This window comes from Cucurbita moschata, unplaced genomic scaffold (assembly GCF_002738365.1).
Source record: "Cucurbita moschata cultivar Rifu unplaced genomic scaffold, Cmos_1.0 Cmo_Scf00049, whole genome shotgun sequence".
Taxonomy (NCBI): domain Eukaryota; kingdom Viridiplantae; phylum Streptophyta; class Magnoliopsida; order Cucurbitales; family Cucurbitaceae; genus Cucurbita; species Cucurbita moschata.
The window spans coordinates 1,707,396-1,731,885 of NW_019268565.1; the positions used below are offsets into that span (position 1 = coordinate 1,707,396).

The following is a 24,490-nucleotide window of genomic DNA, read 5'->3' on the forward strand; positions in this document are numbered from 1 at the left end:
CATAGGATTTGAGCTTGCAAAAGTGGGTTTCTTGTCGCTGCCGTTATCACTAGAAGATATGAAATGATGCAGAAGTTTATTCTCACCCATATATATCAAAGGATAAGCTTTTACAGATAACAGTTCATAATTCATTTAGAATGAAGATCAAACCGCATATGATTACTCTGTAAAATAATAATTTTCTAAATGAACTGATTTATAAACAGAAATTAAATCTTACCTGATCTGATCTAATCTTATACAAACTATTGTGTAGTATGCTCTCATTCTTATGAATTCATACTTACAACTTGGATCCAATCATTTGTTGCAATGATAAAGTGGATCGTAGCAATGATATTGTGAGAATAAGATTCTCAACTTTATTCATATAGATTATTTCTTAAACATGATGCTCTTATATACTAATCACAGTGTTCAAATCACATATGGTTCAAGATTATACTAAGATTCTATAATTTTTCATACATGTACAATGTTAAATTGAAACTAAAATAATCATTATTATTAAAGCTAAATCATAAAAAACGAGTGTAACGACCCTAAATTTCCACATACTCAGAGTCGCAAATAACGTCTCATGTTCATCTCTAATGCAGAAATATAACTCTTAAAATGAACATCATTTATAGCATAAACTTCGAAAATGCTTAAAACAACTTTTATGGAAAACACAGTCCTTGTCTTGCGTGTTTAAATATGAAATACTGAAGTTTAGAGAAAATAAAAACAAATACAAAATAATTTTTAACTATGGAATGCAAAACAATTTATTCTAACCTAAGACTAGGAATTTAAATATGAGTCTACCATATGCACGTACCATAGTCTCTACTCTCAATGTCGCCGTCCTCCGTACAAGTGTGCCTTGTCTTTACTTGAAAAATGATGTGGCACACGGCCTGAGTATTTCGAAAAATACTCCGTAAGTGGCCCTATAGGGGGCCATGTAAATGCAAACACATGCAATCATGATTTAGGGGCCTATCTCTATCATCATAGGGGTGGTCTCCAGTCTCGAACAAATTGAATGTGTAGTACTTCCCTACACATGACTCACAGGTGCGAGTGTGAATCCCCAGAGCGCTCGCACACCTGGACCCTCTAGCCAAGCTAATTTGTAGCGATGTTCGAAGGTCAGCGGAACCCTATAGTGTCATGTGCCTCATGAACACCCTCATCATCATACTGTGTGCATTCACACTCATCATCATAATGTGCACATTCGCACTCATCATAATAATATGCACATCCGCACTCATCATCTCTAGGGGAAGTATCCCTATGCTTATGAACATACAATATGTATGAGGTCAATCTAATGTCCATCTTATTATCTCTTCTGACACAGCCCTCTAGTTTCATCTCTCTATTATATTAAGTAACACATGATCGTGGATATTTATATTAATATAATTTTCATGCTCTTAGGGTTGTGTCCTATGTCGATCTAACGACATCATTGTTGGGTTTTATGTCCTAAAACTCATAGTTTGTAAACAAAGATATATTCTATTTTCAATAAAGTTATTATTGATGTTTATTCAGTAAAAATTGTTATTGAATAAAATGAACTTTACGATCATTAATCTAAATCCAATAAACTAAGAACACTCTGGCTATAGTATGATTACTTGAACTATATGTAGAGACATAAGAGGGGATCAAGTTCAAGTATATAGTCAAAATGATCTATAGTATAAGGATAAGGCTGAGTACCTTATTCTGGGGACACTATGGATGCGGCCCACTTTTGTATATGATATAAACAATGTGATCACTAAATTGTACATGTGAAGACATGTGAGTGGGGGCATCCTATGCAATGAGTATTGCATAAGATCGGACCATGAAGAAAACCACTCTCACTTTATAATGTCGTTTACTGTTGAGACTGATTTTCTTTTCACTCGATAACCTAGGCAACTCGGTTTTAATCCTGAGCTAACCATGAACTCATGTTTATTCGGAATTATCCTTAGATTTGTATGGGTGAGAGTGGCTCTAATTCGTCGACTCAACAGGCCTCCCATTTCAGGGGTAAGACTGGGTGAATGGCTGGGGACGTGGGGTGCAAGACGGAATTCACTCTTACCCACTTTTAGGGATAGAAGAAAGGTAGTTCCCTTAAGCACTGACTTCAGGTCTTGAACAAGGGGCCCCACCCTCTCATTGGCCTGAGAGGGATTCGGTTTACTGGTTGGACCACAAACCAATTGTTCATTAGAGGATCAGTGAGACATAAGGAACAAGAAGTAACTTCAGGGGTAAAACGGTAAATTGACCCAACTCTAGTTACGAACAACCTGTGAAGGATCGACTTACTAATCATGGTTATATCAGATGGACAGAAATATATCTATAGTGAGGGGAGTGCAACTACTAGGCTATAGTGGAGTGTCCTAGTAGTTAACGAATGTTGGTTAACTAGGTTAATGAGTTTAACCGGTTAATCTTGGATCGTTGGAGCCCATGATCTATAGGTCCATTAGGTCCCTCTGCTAGCTCATATCGGACTAAACCATAGAACAGTGTGACGAGTGAGTTCGAAGTGTTCGAATTCAAATTAGGGAATATGCGTTACATATATACGATATATTTAACCGCAATTTTGTTTTATTTACTAATTAAACAAAAAGAGAGAATCTGAGATATTTAAATAAGATTTAAATATCTTAATCAATTATGTGTCGGAATTGATTGGGATTGGCATTTGAATTAATATTAAATATTAATTAAATAGTTTAATTAATCATTTAGTGTTACTTTAATTTGAAATTCATTATTCAAATTAATTGTTGAATTAAAATGAAGAAAGTCAAAATGTTGACTTTCATCTAATGGAAAAATCCATGTTAGTGGAATTTTGAGGTGTCAAAATTTGGTTAACTCAAACATGCATGCTTGCCACATCATCCCAAACATTTGAGTGGAATTTTAAGTGTCAAAATTTGGTGATCTCAAATTTGCATGAACATGCAAACATGACTCTTTAAATAGAGTGATCATGATACATGGAAAGTGTTCTTCATCTTGGTGAAAAACCTTGAGAAAAACCTCTCACAAACACTCTCTTCACATATACAAAATTCCTCCCAAGTTTAGTCACTCACCGGATTCCACAATCCCGTTCTAAGGCCGGAGGATAGTGGAGAAGACACTAGTGGTGGTTCGAAACCGGTTCGTGAGGCAAAAGGAGTTTGAACTACAAAAGGTTAGTATTTAAACTCATTAAGTTTTAATACTTATGAACATGCTAGTTATTTACAATAATTGATGTTCTAAAAGTGCCTAAGATCCAAATTGCTTCCGCATGTGTTAGATTAACACCATCAATCATGAAGTATGACACTAATGTAACGATACGCATTCCAGACAAAAAAAAAAAAAAAAGATGAAAATCTTGCGATTTTCGGCGAGGGTTGCTAAGAGAACGCACTATTTCCTCGAGTCCCCACATTAAACCCTAGGGTATCTAAGTAGCCACCCTTCTGTTGAGTCGTTGCTGTACCGTGAGAGAGAAGCAGTAAGTTTGAGGTGGAGGATTGATAACGCCGCGAGACTTAAGACGTTTGCGAGCCTTAGGTGGGAGCGAATCAACACTGGGGTGCATCAGGACAAGGAGGACAGACGCATCGTCATGGACGAATGAGCAACGATGATCTCACCGACGACGACAGTCAAGTTCCGCGATTAGGGTCGCTGAGACTCTTGGGCAAGGAAGACAGAGCAGCAGGTGTGGGTTGGTTCTTCGGGTATCCCGCGAGTTCGCCCCAACCAGAGTACAGCCCGTACCTTGCAGGCCGCGCTCGGACACCGTCACTGGATTGCGTCTCCATTTTGGCCCAAGACCAGCTACACTGATTCATCCAGAAATCATGCACCGTCAATGACCTTTGCAGTTCATTGGCTCGGCCCTTTGACTTTGTCGGCTCGGCACTTCAGCTTCGTCGACGGCTTTGGTGCTTTCCACAGCTCGGCTCAGCAGCATGGCTTGGCAGCTCAGTGGCTTGGTATACGAATAATATATCGATTCCTAGGTTTTCGACCCTTCTGTAGCCATTCCCTCCCTCATTTCAACCATTTGAGGTCAGTGTAACTCCACTTCGATAAAAATAGGTTGTGATAAGAATGTACCTTGTGATAAGAACGTACCTTAGTAGTTAGGCATAAGGGCTAGTTCTGAAAGGACTCTAAGTGTATCATGTGATCTTTGTTAGATAAAAGCCTGAGGTTTCCTTATTTAGCTTTAACGTTTTAATCAGTTGATTGAATATCTTCCTTTGACCATTTGACAAACACGATCTAATGATTACCAACTTTTTAGGTAGCCATGTTGGAAGGAAGTGGCACAGATTTAGTTGGCCACTCTCGGCCATTTTTAGGATAAGTTAATTATTTAAATAGGTGAATTTGTTGAGAAAGAAAATATCACCTATTTTTAAGCAAAGTCAAATCTCAAGTTCTCTCACTGTTATTTTTACACTTTCTGTTTTTATTTTCTTCCCACTGTCTTTCCGTTAACGATTTCCTCTTACACCAATTGTGAAAAGGGATTCCCCTCACCTTGTCAAAAAGCAACACCTGGTATGAGAGCCAGGTTTAATCCATCAGTGGTATATCATTACGGAAGAGCCAACCTTATCAACAATCAAGTTGAATAGCTCAAGTGGTTAGAGTGTCGACCTAACAACACACAGGTCTTAGGTTTAAGTAGAAGAAAATGTAAAGCGCAAAAACACACACATCGTGGGGTCCATCCTAAGCAGGCTCACTCTCTCTTCTACGCCATATTACGGTTTGTGCCCCCAGAGATGCTGGCGTCTCTCTCTACCAAGTGCATTGCATAATTGGCCTGGGAGGGAATCAAATCCCGTCTGGTTGGTGTGTCAACGAGTACGGGAATCCAACATCGAGCAATTGCAGAAGGAGCTCTTAAAGATCCATTTTAAGGACAGAGAATCCGTCGGTGACTATCAAGCAGCTACAGAAGGAGCTCTTAAAGATCCATTTTAAGGATGGCGAATCCGTGGTGACTTTTTAATGTGGATTACGGGGCTTGCCAACAGCATCACCACTCTTAGTGGAAGTATAAGAGGTGACCGAAAGATTGCATCGAGTAGCGGAAGAATAATGTCGCTTCAGCTGTCGCGACAAGGAGGGTCGTCTACTCCTCATAGAGGAGGAATGACTTGCACGCCTAAAGCTCTGCGACAACACCGACGAGAGCAATGGGTCCTCCAGCCGCAAAGGCAGGAAGAAGCCATGGAAATTGCGCGGGAAAGAGGGGGGATCAAAAGAAAGAGGCGACCGATAGCGGGCCAATCCAGTGCTCGAACTGCGGGAAGAAGGGCCACCTGAGCAAGAATTGCTGGTCGCGGGCGCACGTGCAGGAAAGAGGGGGATCAAAAGAAGGAGTCGATCGATAGCGGGCCAATCTAGTGCTCGAACTGCGAGAAGAAGGGCCACCTAAGCAAGAATTGCTAGAGTAAGCTCAAGAACAAAGAGAAGGTCCATGTGGCTCGATCCGAGGAGGAAGAGTCGGCTCTTTTCATGGTGAGTGCATCGGTCTTATCCGATGACGTCCCCAATTTCGATTCCAAATCCACGGAGGTGGAGGTTTCATGGTCAGTGCATCGGTCTTATCTGACGTCTCTAGTTTCTATTTCAAATCCATGGAGGTGGAGGTAATCGACGTCGGCATAACTGCTCCTCTAGTGAGCATTGAACCCAAGGAAGAGCTCTAGCTGGGCGTAACAAAGGCACCAGTTGGGGAGCCAATTGAATTGAAGGAGGAGCGAGTGTTCGCTCAGATCAGCGAGAGGGGCGAGCAGCATGAGCACCGATGATGGGTCCTCGACATAGGGGCAACAAACCATATGATCGAGGCCAGGTCTGCATTCTCTGAGGGGATTTGCGGGACGGTAAAATTCGACGACGACTCCATCGTCAAGATCGAAGGGCGCGACACCTTCCTATTCATTGGCAAGGGAGACGAGCACTGCAAGCTGACCGACATCTACTTCATCCCGAGGCTCAAGGCTAATCTTGTGAGCTTTGGTCAACTCGATGAGGCCGGCTGCCACATTTCCATCGAGCGCGGGCTACTCAAGGTCTGCGATGATCAACGATGGCTGCTCACGCAAGTTTGACGCACGAAAAATCGCCTTTACATCCTAGAGTTGGAGATAGAACAACCGGTCAACCTCTCGGTCAGGACCAAAGAAGTATCTTGGAGGTGGCATGCAAGGTATGGGTAGCTATACTTTTCTGCTCTAGAAAAACTACAGAAGGAGAAGATGGTGCACAGTTTGCACGCAATCAAAGGCGTGAATAAGATGTGCGACGGGTGCCTCATCGGCAAACAGAGGCACACCCCCTTTCCGTCTTAGACATCCTACCGTGCCGATGAGCCATTGGAGCTTGTACACGACAATATCTGCGGGCCCATCAAGCCGGTGACCCCATGTGGCTGATCCTACTGCAAGCAAAAAGTGAGGCGGCAGAGGCGATTAAGCGCATCCGGGCGTGAGCGGAGGTCGAATGCGGGAAGAAGATACAAATGCTGCACACGAACCGAGGTAGAGAATTCACCTCAACGAGCTTCTGTAAGTACTACAATGAGTTTGGCATGCAACGGCTGGCGCCCTACTCCCCCCAGCAGAACGGAGTGGTGGAACACCAAAATCAGACCATCGTCGGGACAGCAAGGTCTTTGCTAATGACGGTTGGTATGCCAGGGAGATTCTTGGGAGAGGCGGTAATGACGGCCGTCTATCTCCTCAATCGGTTGCCAACGTGAAGCCTCGGCGGGAAGATGCCATATGAGGCCTGGTACAACAAAAAGTCAGCGGTTTATCATTTTCGAGTGTTCGACTGCGTCGCATACATGAAGGTAGCACGTCCCCACCTCGCCAAGCTTGATCCCAAGGGGCTGAAGGTCATCTTCATCGACTATGAACCTAGGAGCAAGATGTATAGGCTCTATGATCTTGCAGGGGGGCGAGCTCACGTGTCTCGCGACGTCATCTTCGACGAAAGCACCTTCTGGCAGTGGAACGACGTGACCGAGGCAGACCAAAATCCAAATCAGTTCACGGTAGAGTACCTCGTCACTGAGCCAAGAGAAGGAGGAGCGCATCATCAGGAACCGTCACCATCGCCAGCAGTTGCAACCCCTAAACAAGTGGAGATTGCAACAACACAGACTATAGATTCGACGCTGGATGCCGATTACGATGATGAACTAGTGGCCAGGTATCGGAGGATGGAAGACCTAGTGGGAGGAGGTGAACCACCTGGATTGGCGCCGCGTGAACTCGAACAAGAGGTGGCCGAACTGCATGTCAGCAGCGCAGATAAACCAAACACCTTTACCGAAGCAGAAAGGAACGTGCGCTGGCTGAAGACAATACAGGAGGAGATGACATCCATCATCGAGAACCAGACATGGAGTCTGGAAGACATGCCGCCAGGACAACAAGCCATAGGCCTGAAATGGGTCTTCAAATTGAAGCGTAATGAAAAGAGAGAAGTTGTGAAGCACAAGACCCGTCTGGTGGCGAAGGGCTACGTCTAGAAGCAAGGAGTGGACTTCGAAGAGGTATTTGCTCCGGTGGCAAGGTTAGAATCCGTCCGCCTTTTGCTGGCAAACGCGGCACATTTCTCTTGGGAGGTTCACCACATGGACGTGAAATCCGCTTTTCTTAACAGAGAGCTGAAGGAGACCGTCTACGTCTGACAACCACCTGGCTTCCTGGACAACGACAACCCCGGTAAGGTACTGCGCCTGCACAAGGCACTCTACAGGCTTCGGCAAGCACCACGAGTCTGGAATGCAAAGCTCGACAGTACCCTACTGTCACTGAAGTTCAAGCGTTGTGCCTCTAAGCATGCCATGTACACGCACGGGCACGACGAGCAGCGATTGATTGTGGGGAGTGTACGTCGACGACCTCATAATCAATGGAAGCGACATGGAAGTCCTTGGAAGATTCAAGAGAAAGATGTTTAAAGAACTTAAAGATGAGCGATCTTGGCATACTCAACTACTACCTCGGCATCGAAGTGCAACGGAGTACTGCCGGCATCACCATCTGTCAAAATGCGTACGCAAAGAAGCTACTGGATACTGCTAGGCTAGCAGGCAGTAACCCTACAAGGACGCCAATGAAGGCTTGACTCCAGTTGAGGAAGGCCGGCACTACGACGACAGTCGACTTCACCAATTACCGCAGCATTGTCGGGAGTCTGCACTATCTGGTAAACACACGCCCTAATCTTGCTTATTCCGTTGGATATGTGAGTAGGTTTATGGAAGCACCTAGGGAGGAGCATCTAGTGGCTTTCAAGCGCATCCTGCTATATATGTAGCCAAAACCAGAGGCTGGGGTGTAAGATACTACGCAGGGAGAGAAAAAGAGAAGCTTGAGCTGATCGACTATAGTGATAGTGACATGGTAGTTGATATTGATGATCGTAAGAGCACCAGCGAGATGATTTACTTCCTTTCAGGCGGCGCGATCTGCTGGCAATCAACTAAGCAAAAGGTAGTTGCTTTATCATTTTGCGAAGCAGAGTACATTGCGGCTTCGACGTAGCAACATAGGGGGTCTGGCTTGCGCGACTGATGGAAGAACTCATCGAAAAAGAAGGCGATCCACCAATGCTTTATGTTGACAATAAAGCTACGATCTCCCTGACTAAAAATCCGGTTTTGCATGACCGGAGCAAGCACATAAAGATCAGGTTCCATTACATTCGGGAGTGTACAGATCGGGGGCTTATCAAGATTGACTTCTTCCGAACAGAGGAACAGCTTGGAGACATCTTCACCAAGTCTCTGACACGGGTAAAATTTGAGGAACTTCGTTCAAAGATAGAAGTTCAAATAATAAGGTAGATATACCACATGTTTTGGGAGGGGATTGTTAGACAAAAGCCTAAGGTTTCCTTATTTAGGTTTACATGTTTTAATCAGTTTTTGACCATTTGACAAACACGATTGAATGGATTACCATCTTTTTAGGTGGCCATTCTAGAAGAAAATGGCACAGATTTAGTTGGCCACTCTCGGCCATTTATAGGATAACTTAATTATTTAAATAGGTGAATCTGTTGAGACATATAATCACCCCTTTTTAATCAAAGTCAAATCTCAAGTTCTCTCTCTGTTATTTTTACTCTTTCTCTGTTTTTATTTTCTTCTAACAACTTTCTTCTCTCTTTTAGTTTCCTCTCACACCAATTGTGAAAAGGGATTCCCTCTCACCAATGGTCAAAAAACAATAATCTTACGGGGGTAATTAGGCGTCAGAGTTAGCGTCACGAGTGACTTCTGCCAAGGCCAAGGAGGTAAGTAACCTTACTGTTTGCGTTAGTTATCTATGTGTAATGATGCGTGCACTGTGGCCTTCACACATATTGTGTGTGCTGTCAACGTATGCTATGCCATGTGTTTATCTTGTTGTGAATTGTGAATGTATACCATGTATGCTATGTTAAGTATCTTCTTGTGGTGAAATGTCATGTATGTCATGCTCATGTATGTGATGTTGTTGCCATGAATTGTTTTACCCTGTATGCATGAAATTAATTGATATGTCGTGAATGTGTCGGGAGTTTTACGTGCCATGGATGTGTTGACTGGTGTACTACAATACCCTCATATGATGTTCCATTAAGTCATGCCATGATGTAGGCGTTAGAGACTCATGCATGTTGTGTCTTATGCATAGGATTACCACTACGTTATGTAATGATGGTACGGACGTGTACATACGTTATGTAATGATGGTATGGACGTTATGTAATGATGGTACGGATGCAATAATGCTCTACAGACCTATCATTAAAACATCCTAGCGGTGGCCACCAATCCGGACTAAATTGGATGTGCAATACTTCCCTACGCACGACCCACACGTGCGAGCGTGAATCTCCAAGCGATTTGCAGCTCCCTTGGACCCATCATAGTCGAGCTAGCTGTTCGTCGTGACCTTCAAAGGTCAACAGACCTCTGAGTGTCATGCACGATATGATCACTAACATCATCATAGCATACGCGTCTGTACTTATCATTGTAAAAGGAGAAGTATCCCGATGCTTCTGTGCGTATAGAAATGCATGAGGTCCCAATGGCTTCTCGTCTTTAAAACATCTTTATGACACAACCCTAGTTTCATCCTTATATTACTATCAATAATATATGTGATGGTTTCACCATAACACCATGATGAAGGCAATATCCTTGTTGCATAGGGCTTTCACTTCTCGAGCTAGGATTCTAATGGACTTTTCTTCATAACTTAAGTCTTTATTCATCTGAAGGGGCTCGTAGTCTATTACGTGGATAGGATATGTCATGTATTTCCTCGACATTGACACATGGAATACATTGTGTACACTTGAGAGAGAGGGCGGTAGGGCTAGTCTATATGCCATTGGACCAATTCATTTGAGAATTTTGAAGGATCCAATGAATCGAGAGCTTATTTTTCCTTTATGCCCAAACCTCAAGACACATTTCATTGGTGCTACTAGAATACTAGGTCCCCTATTTCGAACTTTATGCTCCTACACCTTACATCAACATAGCTTTTCTATCTACTTTGAGCAGTACGCATCCTCACTCAGATTTTTTGAACGACCTCATTGGTGACTCGAACTAATTTGGATTCTACCAATTCTCTATCGTCTACTTCATCCCAGGATAACGTGGATCTACATTGTTTTCCATATAAGGCCATGAACAGTGCCATCCTGATGGTTGCTTGTTAGTTGTTGTTGTATGAAAATTCCATTAGGTGTAAATTGAAATCCCAACTTCCCTTAAAATCTAATACGCAAACGCGTAGGATGTCCTCTAGGATCTGATTTAAACGCTCTGTCTGACCATCTGTTTGAGGGTGGAAGACAGTGTTGAAGTTGAGACGAGTACCCAACGCTTTTTTAAGTTCGTGCCAAAATGCCAACGTAAAGCGTAGGTCTCAATCTGACACTTGGACTCCATGCAATCTTACTATCTCTTTCACATACAATTGAGCCCAGTTATCAACTGTATATGTTACTTTTTACGACAGGAAGTGTGCCAACTTTGTTAATCCGTCAATAATTACCCAGATTAACATGTAGCCCTTCAGGTTCTCAGTAGTCGTATATGTTACTTTTTACGACAGGAAGTGCAGGAAGTGTGCCAACTTTGTTAATCCGTCAATAATTACCCAGATTAACATGTAGCCCTTCAGGTTCTCAGTAGTCTTGAAGTCCATGACTATTTTAAGGTTTCAAGACTCTCCGGAGAAGTTGGAAGTATTCTCCGTTTAAGTTGGATTTTTTAAGAGTTTACCAGGTTTTTTAAGAGGAGAAGTTGGGTTTACCAGTTTTTAGAGGAGAAGTTGGAAGTATTCTCCGTTTAAGTTGGATTTTTTAAGAGTTTACCAGTTTTTAGAGGAGAAGTTGGAAGTCGGCTGAGAGATGATGGAAGAAACAAAACACGTCGCCTGAGAGATTCGAACTCTCGCGGGGAAACCCCATGTACTTAGCAGGCACACGCCTTAACCACTCGGCCAAAGCGACTCATGTCATCCTTAGTCTCATTTTTCTTTCAAATTTTGAAAAAAAATTAGACAAGGTTGCATTTGGTAAATATACTTATATATTGAATTCAATCACATGGATAAAATATTAACAATATATTATTGTTTTTGAACTCATTAGACCACTTGGTTTAGAATGCATAGGCCCAAATGCTCTTTGGTCTTATAGCCTTATAAGATAAAAGCTAAAAAATTATCTTGCATGAAAAATAATATCTATATACATGTAAAATAATTAATTCTAACGTTTAGAGAATTACCTTTTACGAGTCTTTTCATTTTATCAATTTGACATCAATCAAATGAACTGTAAAAGAAAAATACCTTTTACGAGTCTTTTCATTTTATCAATTTAACGTCAATCAAATGAACTGTAAAAGACAAGTATCAAATGAACTGCAAAAAACAAGCATTCGTGACTGCCAAAGACAATTAATTGAAATCTGCTTTTACTTGTGACAATTCGACGAGTGTACCATTTTTCGACTTAGGACATTTGCAACCACAATTGTCTTTCTGTGCTAGATATCTATTTCGTAATCATTCACCAATTCTAACCACCTTCGTTGCCTCATGTTCAGTTCGTTCCGGGTGAAATAGTTGGCCCATGCTCAATTCTTTCTGGGTGAAAAAATATTGTACTCTTATGGTCGGTGTAGATTTGAGTTTCTCTCCATACCGGTAGTGTCGCCGAATTTTTAATGTGAACACTACCACAACCAACTCTTGGTCATGTGTGGAGCAGTTTTTCTCATACTCTATTAACTGACGGGACACATAAGCAACCACCTTACCGTGTTGTATCAATACACATCCTAGTCCCTTCTTGGAGGTATAACTATATAGCACGTGCCCTTCTCAACTTTTCGGTAATGTGAGCACTAGGGCTAACACTAACCTTTGTTTTAGATCTTGAAAGCTAGCCTTACATGCATCATTCCATACAACTAGTACGCCCTTCCTCGTCAACTATGTAAGTGATGAGACTATTTTACAAAGTCTTGTTTAAATCTTTGATAGTATCATGTTAACCCAAAAAAGCTACTTCTATAACTGTAGTTAAGTATTTCCAATTAACTAATTAATTATAATTTAGATATTGTTAGCTAATTAATGAATAATTTTAGTAAATAAGTAATTCATTTGTTTAATAAAATTTTATTTTATTTGTAAAAATAAATTAAACTAATCTTTAAATAAACTATTATTGATTTATTATTGTTTGGATGTCTCTTAATTTTTCACTCGGGTAGACTAAAGGGTCTAAACAAGTTTAAGGGAAAGACAGAATGGGACTCAACTTTCAAGATTCCTATCGACCAAATACACAATCTTTTTAATAGTTTGAACATTGTTTAAAGTAGCAAAAGTAATAGAAAATCTAGAGGCTGCCATCGATTTCCGTGAAGAATAGTCAAAGAAAATATCTCCCTAGCAAACAATATCTACTAGCAGTGGATTTAGGCTGTTACAGGTTAACCGTTCTAAGCCGTGTAATATACTTGGAGTAGATTAGAGATATTCAAAGGGATGAGAAAATTGGGAAACCAGGTAATGTAACTCCAGCATCAACAATGTAAATTGTTGCCCGAGACATACCTAGAAGAGTCGTCCACCAGATATCGAACGAGTATTGGTAATGCAGGATCACTAGATCCAAATGTCCTTAAAGGGCTAGCTTTAAAGGCTACAGTGTTTAAATATGAGTCTACCCTATGCACGTGCCACAATCTCTGCTCGTGATGCCGCCGTTCTCCATACAAGTGCACCTTGCCTTTACCTAAAAATTATGTGGCACACGGCCTGAGTATTTTAAAAAATACTCGGTAAGTGGCCCCACTATAGAGGAGTATGCAAATACAAACACATGCAATCATGATTTAGGGACCTATCTCTAACATCATAGAGGTGGCCTCCATTCTAAGACAAATTGGATGTGTAGTATTTCCCTACACACGACTCACACGTGCGAGTGTGAATCCCCAAGGCGCTCGCACACCTGGACCCTCTGGCCAAGCTAATCTGTAGCGGAACCCTATAGTGTCATGCGCCTCATGAATGCCCTCATCATCATAGTGTGTGCATTCACACTCATTATCATAATGTGCACATTCGCACTCATCATCATATTGTGCGCATCCGCACTCATCATCTCTAGGGGAAGTATCCCTATGCTTATGAACATACAATATGTATGAGGTCAATCTAATGTCCATCTTATTATCTCTTCTGACACAACCCTCTAGTCTCATCTCTTTGTTATATTAAGTAACACATGATCGTGGATATTTATATTAATATAATTTTCATGCTCTTAGGGTTGTGTCCTATGTCGATCTAACGACATCATGCAATATGACACTCATAATCATATAGCATGCTTAATATGGAAAACATCATCGTATTGGAAAACATCATCATATTAAGGTAAACGTCATGCAATCATCATACTCATCATATTGTCAACGTATGCTATGCCATGTGTTTACCTTGTTGTGAATTGACAGTGTATACCATGTATGCTATGCTAAGTATCTTCTTGTGGTGAAATGTCATGTATGTCATGCTCATGTATGTGATGTTGTTGCCATAAATCCCTATATGCATGAAATTAATTGATATGTCATGAATGTTGAGAGTTTTAGGTGCCATGGATGTATTGACTGGTGTACTACAATACCCTCATATGATGTTCCATTAAGTCATGCTATTTAACGCGACGAGGGAAATGAAACGATGTATGTGCAATGCCATGGGGCTAAGCATTAGGGACATCATGCATGTTGTGTCTTATGCATAGGGTTACCACTACGTTATGTAATGATGGTACAGACGCGTACACTCGATATTATGCTCGCTATAATATCATGCAGGCCCCCTCCTTTTCCGTGGTGTCTGGTAACGTATGTCATGCGTACCCGACCAAGCCAGGCCCAGAGGGTTTGTATACGAACCCGCCTAGTGGGCCCATATTGACGTACGTGGGTTGTGCGTGAAGAAGTACCACGCATCCACTCTGCCCGGATAAAGCTAGGGCCTAAGGCCACAGCCCCCTCATGTTTTCTTTTCTTTGCTTGTGATTGTGCATGTGTGTTGTGTGTGAAATGCTTGTGTCCTTGATATGTATTGTATGCCCAACAGTGAGGCGAATTATTGGGTATTTTATGTAATACTCAAGCCACGTGCTACCTATATTTTTCAGGAAAATTATAGGCTATTTTATGTAATACTCAAGTAACGAGCTATCTATATTTTCAGGTAAGGGCAAGGCTCTCATGTACGGTTGACGGTGAACATTGCGAAGGCCATGGTGTTGGATTTTATGTCTTAAAACTCATAGTTTGTAAACAAAAAAATACATATTCTATTTTCAATAAAGTTATTATGGTTGTTTATTCAGTAAAGATTGTTATTGAATAAAGTGAACTTTACAATTATTAATCTAAATCCAATAAACTAAGAACACTCTGACTATAGTATGATTACTTGAACTATATGTAGAGACATAAGAGTGGATCAAGTTCAAGTATATAGTCAAATGATCTATAGTATGGGGATAAGGCTGAGTACCTTATCCTGAGGACACTATGTATGCGGCCCACTTTTGTATATGACATAAACAATGTGATCACTAAATTGTACATGTAGAGACATGTGAGTAGGGGTGTCCTATGCAATGAGTATTGCATAAGATCGGACCATGAAGAAAATCACTCTCACTTTATAATGCCGTTTACTGTTGAGACTGATTTTCTTTTCATTCGATAGCCTAAGTAACTCGATTTTAATCCTGAGCTAACCATGAACTCCTGTTTATTCGGAATTATCCTTAGATTTGCATGGGTGAGAGTGACTCTAGTTCATCGACTCAATAAGCCTCCCATTTCAGGGGTAAGACTGGGTGAATGGTTGGGGACGTGGGGTGCAAGATGAAATTCACTCCTACCCACTTTTAGGGATAGAAGAGAGGTAGTTCCCTTAAGCACTGACTCCAGGTCTTGAACAAGGCCCCCCCTCTCATTGGCCTGAGAGGGATTCGGCTTACTGGTTGGACCACAAACCAATTGTTCATTAGAGGATCAGTGAGACATAAGGAACAAGAAGTAACTTCAGGGTAACGGTAAATTGACCCAGCTCTAGTTACGAACAACCTGTGAAGGATCGACTTACTAATCATGGTTATATCAAATGGACAGAAATATATCTATAGTGAGGGGAGTGCAACTACTAGGCTATAGTGGAGTGTCCTAGTAGTTAACGAATGTTGGTTAACAAGGTTAATGAGTTTAACCGGTTAATCTTGGATCGTTGGAGCCCATGATCTATAGGTCCATTAGGTCTCTCTGCTAGCTCATATCGGACTAAACCATAGAACAGTGTGACAAGTGAGTTCAAAGTGTCCGAATTCAAATTAGGGAATATGCGCTACATATATACGATATATTTAACCGCATTTTTTTTTATTTACGAATTAAACAAAAAGAGAGAATCATTTGAATTAATATTAAATATTAATTAAATAGTTTAATTAATCATTTAATATTACTTTAATTTGAAATTTATTGTTCAAATTAATTGTTGAATCAAAATGTTGACTTCATTTAATGGAAAAATTCATGTTTGAGTTAGTGGAATTTTGAGGTGTCAAAATTTGGTGAACTCAAACATGCATGGTTGCCACTTAATCCCAAACATTTGAGTGGAATTTTGATTGTCAAAATTTGGTGATGTCAAATTTGCATGAACATGCAAACATGACTCTATAAATAGACTAAATCCTTAAGAAAAACCTTTCACAAACTCTCTCTTCATATATACTAAATCCCTCCTAAGTTTAGTCACTCACCGGATTTCACAATCCCGTTCTAAGGCCAGTGAGTAGTGGAGAAGACACTAGTGGTGGTTCGAAACCGGTTCGTGAAGAAACTTGGGCGACAAAAGGTTAGTATTCAAACTCATTGAGTTTTAATGCTTTTGAACATGCTAGCTAATTTACTATAATTGATGTACTTAGAGTGCCTAAGATCCAAATTGCTTCCCCATGTGTTATATTAACACAATCACATGGAAGTTTTAGAGAGGGCTTGTAGTGCCGTAGACGTCTTGTTGAGATTCTTTTGAACAATAGCTATTACAGCCCCCTCATGTTTGCTTTTCTTTGCTTGTGATTGTGCATGTGTGTTGTGTATGAACTACTTGTGTCCTTGATACGTATTGTATGTATGCCCAACAGTGGGGCAAATTATTGGGTATTTTATGTAATACTCAAGCCACGTGCTACCTATATTTTCAGGAAAATTATTGGGTATTTTATGTAATACTCAAGCAACGAGCTATCTATATTTTTAGGTAAGGGCAAGGCTCTCATGTACGGTTGACGGTGAACATTGTGAAGGCCATGGAAGTCTTAGAGAGGGCTTGTAGTGCTGTAGACATCTTGTTGAGATTCTTTTGAATAATAGCTATTTGCAATTGTTTCTTTGGGGTGAATTATTGGGTATTTTATGTAACACTCAAGCCACATGCTACCTATATTTTCAAGCAAGAGCTCGTAGCACATGCTACCCATATTTTCAGGCAAGGGCAAGGCTCCCATGTACGGTTGACGGTGAACGCTGCGAAGGCCATGGAAGTCTTAGAGAGGGCTTGTAGTGAGACGTCTTGTTGAGATTCTTTCAAATAATAGCTATTTGCAATTGTTTCACGTAGTTAGTTGTTGATTGATTTTTCCAGTTAGGTCGTCGCTATTGATTTTCCAGTTACGAACTATTTATAATAATGAACATGTTGTCGCTATTGAGATTGTCTTATATGAATTTTCGTACTTTTGTCATATGAATAATGCAAGGTGTAACGGCCCAAATCCACCGCTAGCATATATTGTCCTATTTGGGCTTTCCCTTTTAAGCTTCCCCTCAAGGTTTTAAAACGCGTCTGCTACGAGAAAGTTTCCACACCCTTATAAATCGTGGTTTGTACTCCTCCCCAATCAATGTGGGACATAACACAAGGTAACGTCACTAATTAGGTTAAAAGAAAATTAGGGGCATTAGAGCTAAGTTCTCATAGGAAAAGTTCTCCCGTTTCTTTGCAGCAATAAGTTTCATATACTCACAAAGAATGTCCCTCGTTAACGTCTCTTACAAAAGTTTGAGACAAGAGTTTGGTAGCATATGCTTGATATCAGATAAAATTAGAGCTTCCAATACATTGTATACAGGCCAATCAATTTGGTAACCATATTTATAGAATTTTAGCCAAAGTTTTACCCGATAGAGTAAAGAAAGCTTTTTTTCTAGAAGAAAGAAATAGAGAATTTCACTAATTAATGAAATTACTACGGATGGTTGATAACACATTGCAAAGAAGAACTCTCATTCTAAATTGAAGATGAAAGACTGTAATTTTAAAAAGGTTGTTAACATCTGCCAAGGATACCTTAAGCTTGCTTCCATCGGGAAACATCTGCCAAGTAGGCGTCAACTCGATCATGTGATTGCTAATCGCCACACTTTTTCCTCTTTGTGGAATAAGTTCTGGTCGTCATAGTTGCCCAAACAGAGTGACTATAACAAAACAATGGAAAAGGAAATCACCATTAGACTCCGTAACCAATGTCAATCTTAGATAGAAAATCAGGCCATATGCAGAAAAGAGACAAAGCAACATTAAAAGATTAGTACAGTTTATATGGAGAAACTCCCGAAAGGAAAGAGGGCCAAAATTACACAAGAAGATACTTTCTTCTTCAATTTTCTATTATCAACATAGTGTTTTTCTTCTTTATCAGCAACATTAGGTCTAATACAATTGGGTCCATTAACTTTTCGAGTGGACCAACTCAATGAAGAAGGGAAGATGAGTCCTCAGAGCCATTGTGACTGCGCTCCTCAAGCCCGCCCTGTGGTCTACGATGTAAGAAAATCAAAGCTTGAGCTACTCTGACGTCCATATTCTTTAGTCAAATGCCATTACAACCACACTGATTTCTTACGGTCACAAAGGATGTGACCAATTCCTTGGCTCTTTTCAACCGCACTCTCCTCCATTACAATTTTCCCTCCTCGATCACAACCATAGCATAAAATAAAAGCAACCCACGTAGACTACACTCACTAGAAGCCTTATCAATCAAAACTCAACAATTTTTGGAGGGAGATTTCAACACCCAGGAAACCAAATCAAAGAATATGGGGTTCGAAATGATTTAGGGCCACCATTATTAAAGCTAAAAGATAGAGAAAGATAGCCATAAAAAAATCAAAGAGAAAGAAGAAGTCGGTCGAACATGAAAAAATTGAAAAAAACTACTGGTTCATCTCGCCTTTGCCCTCGTGAAAATTAAGACATTAGAGTGAGTAGAACCAATAGCAATTACACAAATATATTAGCAAATCCCTGCTTTTTGGTTGCTTGTTCGGGAACTTTAATGTTTCTTTTAGTTACCGTCTCGACGTTCACGGTCCTGATTCAGTCCTATCCCTGAACGGGATGGAGAGAAAAGAATCACAATCCAAGTTGTTAAAATAAAAACGGGATGAAGAGCTTGAAGGAAGTCGAAGCAAAATAAAAAATGAATGATAAAAAAGAAAAAAACAACTCTAAAATGAAACTTTATTGGCCCTAGCCTTTTCAAAGACGTTTCATAGCATCATGTCAAAAATGCTACAAGTTAATGAGACAGAGTAAAATTTATATAAGAGACAGAGCTAACATTCTCAGAGAAAGATCAGACAGAGTGCACTACTTAATTTACTAAAATTTATATCTTAAATGAGTATCCTGTAATTAAAATTCAATTATGAATTATATAAAAATAGAAACTTTAGTTAAATTTGATGTTTAACTTGATGGAGGAGAATTCAATTAAAACTAAAAGATATATTAGACCCCATATTAAATAAGATGCGGTCTCCTTCCTCGTCTTACTCCTTCGTGTTGTCTTGGTTATAGAAACCAAGATAGCATCTCTTAAGTCTAAGGCTCATTACGCTATACATCACGTATACTAAGTTCACATCGTATTGCAAACAATATCACTCAGCATACTACACATCACATCATACTCTTAAATAAATAAGTGAAATATCACAACAATTTTAGTAATGTTAACATAAAAATGCATGAGTATTTGAAAACGTTTCTCTTTTCTTATCTTCTGCAAGGCGTACTTGACAGTGACGAGGAATCGACGTTGGGACTATGGAACATGTCAAGCCTACATTGTAGGCTAGTCTACAAAATCTAAAACTTGGCTCTAATACCAACTGTAACGACTCTAAATTTTCACATACTCAGAGTCGTTGCTAACGTTTCATACTCATCTCTAATGAGGAAATATAACTCTTAAAATGAACATCATTTATAACATAAACTTCGAAAATGCTTAAAACAACTTATTCTTTGGAAAACACAGCCATCGTCTTACGTGTTTAAATACAAAATACTCAAATTTAGAGAAAATAAAAACAAATACAAAATAATTTAAAACCATGAAATGCAAAACAACCTATTCTAACCTAAGATTAGGAATTTAAATATGAGTCTACCCTATGCACGTACCACAGTCTCTGCTCGCAATGCCGCCGTTCTCCATACAAGTGCGCCTTGCCTTTACCTGAAAAATGATGTGGAACACGACTTGTGTATTTCAAAATGCCGCCGTTCTCCATACAAGTACTTCCCTACACACGATTCACACTCGACTCACACATCTGAGTGTGAATCCTAGGGCACTCGCACACCCCCTGGACCCTCTTGCCAAGCTAATCTGTAGCGACGTCCGGAGGTCAGCGATACCCCATAGTGTCATTCTCCTTATGAACACTCTGCTCGTGATATTGTGAGCGTTCGCACTCATCATCATAATGTACACATTCGCACTCATTTTCATACTGTGCGCGTCCGCACTCATCATCTGTAGGGGTAGTATTCCTATGATTATGAACATACCATATGTATGAGGTCCCTCTAATGTCCATCTTATTATCTCTTCTGACACAACCCTCTAGTCTTATCTCTTTGTTACATTAAGTAACACATGATCGTGGATATTTATATTAATATAATTTTCATGCTCGTAGGGTTGTACTATGTCGATCTAACAACATCATGTAATATGACACTCATCATAATATAGCATGCTCAATATGGAAAACATTATCATATTAAAGTAAACGTTATTCAATACTAATCATATTGTCATATAGTGCCTCAAGCATATCAAGTATGTCATCATCGAAATATATTAAGCACATCATCAAGCATCATAAATCATGCATCATCTGAACTCATACATCATTATATACTCATACATCATCATATGCTAGTATACGACATCATATGATACAGCTCATTCATCATCATAACTCATACATCATCATAACTCATACACCAGTATACGACATCATACGATATAGCTCAAACATCATCATATTTATACAATTTCCAGCCTATCCTATAGTAACACCACTTACTTGATTAGGTTAGGGTAGTGTCACTAATTTATCCTTAATAAAAGTTCGATTTTTGTCCTTTTTTATCCAAGTCAATCTACGTGAATCCATTGTTCTCTATATTTTACAATGCTTCATGTTTTAGACTTAACGAGAGCATTAGAGACTTTATCTTAGCAAATATATATATATATATATATATATAATTTTATTTTTATTAAAGATTTCCTTTTCTATTATTACTTCAATTTTTCTAGAAGATATAATTTTTGTATTCTCTACTTTCATAGCTCAAAAGGACATTCCTTTTCATGACCTATCATCTTGGCTCAAAGGACATTCCTTTTCACGACCTATCATCTGTTATTCTTTGAAATTAGGTTGGATTTGGTAGTACATATAAAAATTACCAATATTTTTCTATCCTTGAATCACATAATTTTAAAAAACAATTAATCCTCTCAAAATCTTCATTTTCTTCTCTCTCTATTCCCGGTTTTTCATTTAATCCAACTTAATTTTTGAGCCATTTAAATCAATTCCATACTCACTTTTTTTCTTAAAAAAAAAAAATATTGATCATGGCTGAATTTCTGTAATAATAACTAAAAATCTAATTACTCCAATAAAAGAAAAAAAAGATCTTACCGATCAATTTTTCTATTGAAGGCCAATTTCCTTTTTTCTCTCACATATAAATCTCTCTCTATTATATATTTTGTCTAAAATCTCTTGTATGTTCTCTTTCACTAGATGGCAGAACATCATTCTCTAGTTTGGGAAGTGTCTGACTACTAGTTTTTGGGGAGTGTCTTGCTACTAGTTTAATGAGCTAAGTTATTCATTTTTATTAGGGGGTAAACTAAATAGTGTATTTGAGTTGAGTGTTTTGAGGAGTTATTTATAGGGTTACTTCAGTTTAAATAGAAGTCTTAACCTTAGTAAAACACAACCAAAGTAGAAAGACATCATTATTTTAGTTGTCTCTGTATTGTCTTATGTGAGTAATAATAATTTCAGATTTATTCACACAGTGTTAGATATTGTGACGGTGGGTATCAGAGCTTTGTTGGTAACGAAGGGTTTGATATTATTACTCAAGGAGATGAATGGTGGAAGTGCTCGTGTAATTATAATTATAATTATTGGAAGTATGTATGGAAACCTATCTACAGGGGCAAGATTTGTGGGATTTAATTGAAGGTGACGACACAGAAATTCCAGCAGATACTCCACAGAATGCTGAATTACGCCGAAAATGGAGATCAAATGTGGAAAAGCCTTATTTACCTTGCGACCTTTGATTAGCAAGGAATATATTGATCATGTTCGTGATTTAAAGTCACCAAAGCAAGTCTGGGAAACACTTCAAAAGCTGTTCACTAAGAAAAATACATCTTGATTGCAATTTCTAGAGAATAAACTAGTTGTGGTAACTCAAGGTAATTTTTGTTGAAGAATATTTCTTGAAAGTGAAAAATCTGTGTTCTGGAATTTCGAAATTAGATGCGGAGGTGTAACGACCCGAAATTTTCTACTTAATTTAAGGTCACTACTGTATAGATGTCATAAACATGAATGGAGAAATACTTCGTTTAAACTTTCATAAAACATAATCTTCAGCTTAAAACACTACCATGGATTTACGTGTCTTTAAAACACTTTTAAAAACAACACAACAAAAGACTAAATAAAATAAATAAATGTTTAAATAAAAAACATCCTATTCTAACCTAAGTCTAAGAAAATAATTCGACTACTCTATGCATGTGCTATGGTCTCGAGTTGTGATGCCGTCGTCAGCCGTACAGGAATGTCTTGCCTTAACATGAAATAAAGGTAGCACATGACTTGAGTATTTTAAGACATACTCAATAAGTGACCCCACTGTTGGGGGTTAAATGCAAGAACATGCAATATGCTATAACGGGACCATCATATCAATCTATTTTTCCTACAACACTATTCTCATGGGCAGCTTGGATGTGTACCATATACTCTACACACAGCCCATATGTGCGGGTATGGGCTCACCAGACAGTTCGCACACCGCTGGGCCCCTTTTCTTGTCGGACGAGCCTTCTCTGGTAGCTCTCCTACTGTCGGCACCCATTAGAATTAGTAACTATCATGGCAACGCTATGTAAAACATAACGATCGTACCCCTGCCTAATGGTTGTACATGTCCATACCCTCATGATGGAATAGAGGTATCCCCCCAATGCATGAGCACACATAATGCATAAGGTCCCAACATTTTTTTCGTTTTCATTATCATTTAATACAACCCTGCTAGCATTCTGTACCTATTGTATCATTTTTCATATCATTTCTCATATCATACATAATTCTAACGGGGTTATATTTCATGTCATTTATCGTGATTTCATGTCATTCATATCATGCTGTATACACACAATTTAGGAGACATAACGTAACGTCTCATACTTTTAACATAACACTTCATCATATACATATCATACAATAACACATTTAATATCATATGACAACATATATATATATATATACACTAACACATTCACATGTCGTATCACAATCATATCATATCGTAAATATTTCGTGGTCATATCGTTCCCTAACTTATCATAGTCTCAACGTTCTTATACCTATCACATCCATATCGTTACATGAACGTACCTTAGCCATATCATCACAGGAACGTATTCTAATGCTATCATTCTATCAATATATCACAAACTATCCTTTTCTACCCATAACCTAACCGTATTCTTTTATGAATCTCTCATATCCATAGCACTTCGATATGTAACCTAACCTTAACATATCATGAACGTATCTTACTCCTATCGTTACATTTTGTTTTGTACATCCTTCTCGTATCCTATCTCCAACATATCATTGAACACATCATACCGTGATTATTATCATACAGTTCACATATCATAACATATCATAAGCATATCGATTTACAAATAATTCACACATACCATATGACACGTGCAGAACCACGGGCACGTGTCAACATCAAATATAACCATGTTGATAGTAAGGCCACTTACCTTGTTAGCTTAAGTTATTGTCACGAATATATCCTTAATGAAAGTTCAATTCTGTCCTTTGAAATCCAATCCAACCTATGTGAGCCCATGACATCAGTTTCAAGTTTGAACATTGTAAAATTATTTTTCTAGTTTACATTGGTCCATTGTTAAAAGTCTTAAAATGTTATATATCTATGATTATGTTTTTATTAAAAATCTTAGTTTCTATAGTTATTGTGGTATAAAAAAGTTGATAAAGTTATTTAAGTCATTCTGTGCTTTCCTGCCCTCTCTAATTACTTTTCTCAACTGGGAAAAGACCATTCTCATTTTTTCATCAAGTTAAATATGTCCATGGTTGTTTTTTTTGTTTCTTTTTCCAAACTGTGATTTTTTTTTTTTTTTTTTTTTT

The 24,490-nt window shown here is 39.1% G+C and overlaps 1 non-coding gene across 1 annotated transcript; it reads right to left on the minus strand.

The window, feature by feature from the left end:
- Positions 1 to 11,498: 11,498 nt before the first annotated feature.
- TRNAS-GCU lies at positions 11,499 to 11,580 on the minus strand. The gene has a single exon. It is a non-coding gene; the product is annotated as a tRNA-Ser (tRNA).
- Between the last annotated feature and the right edge of the window lie 12,910 nt (positions 11,581 to 24,490).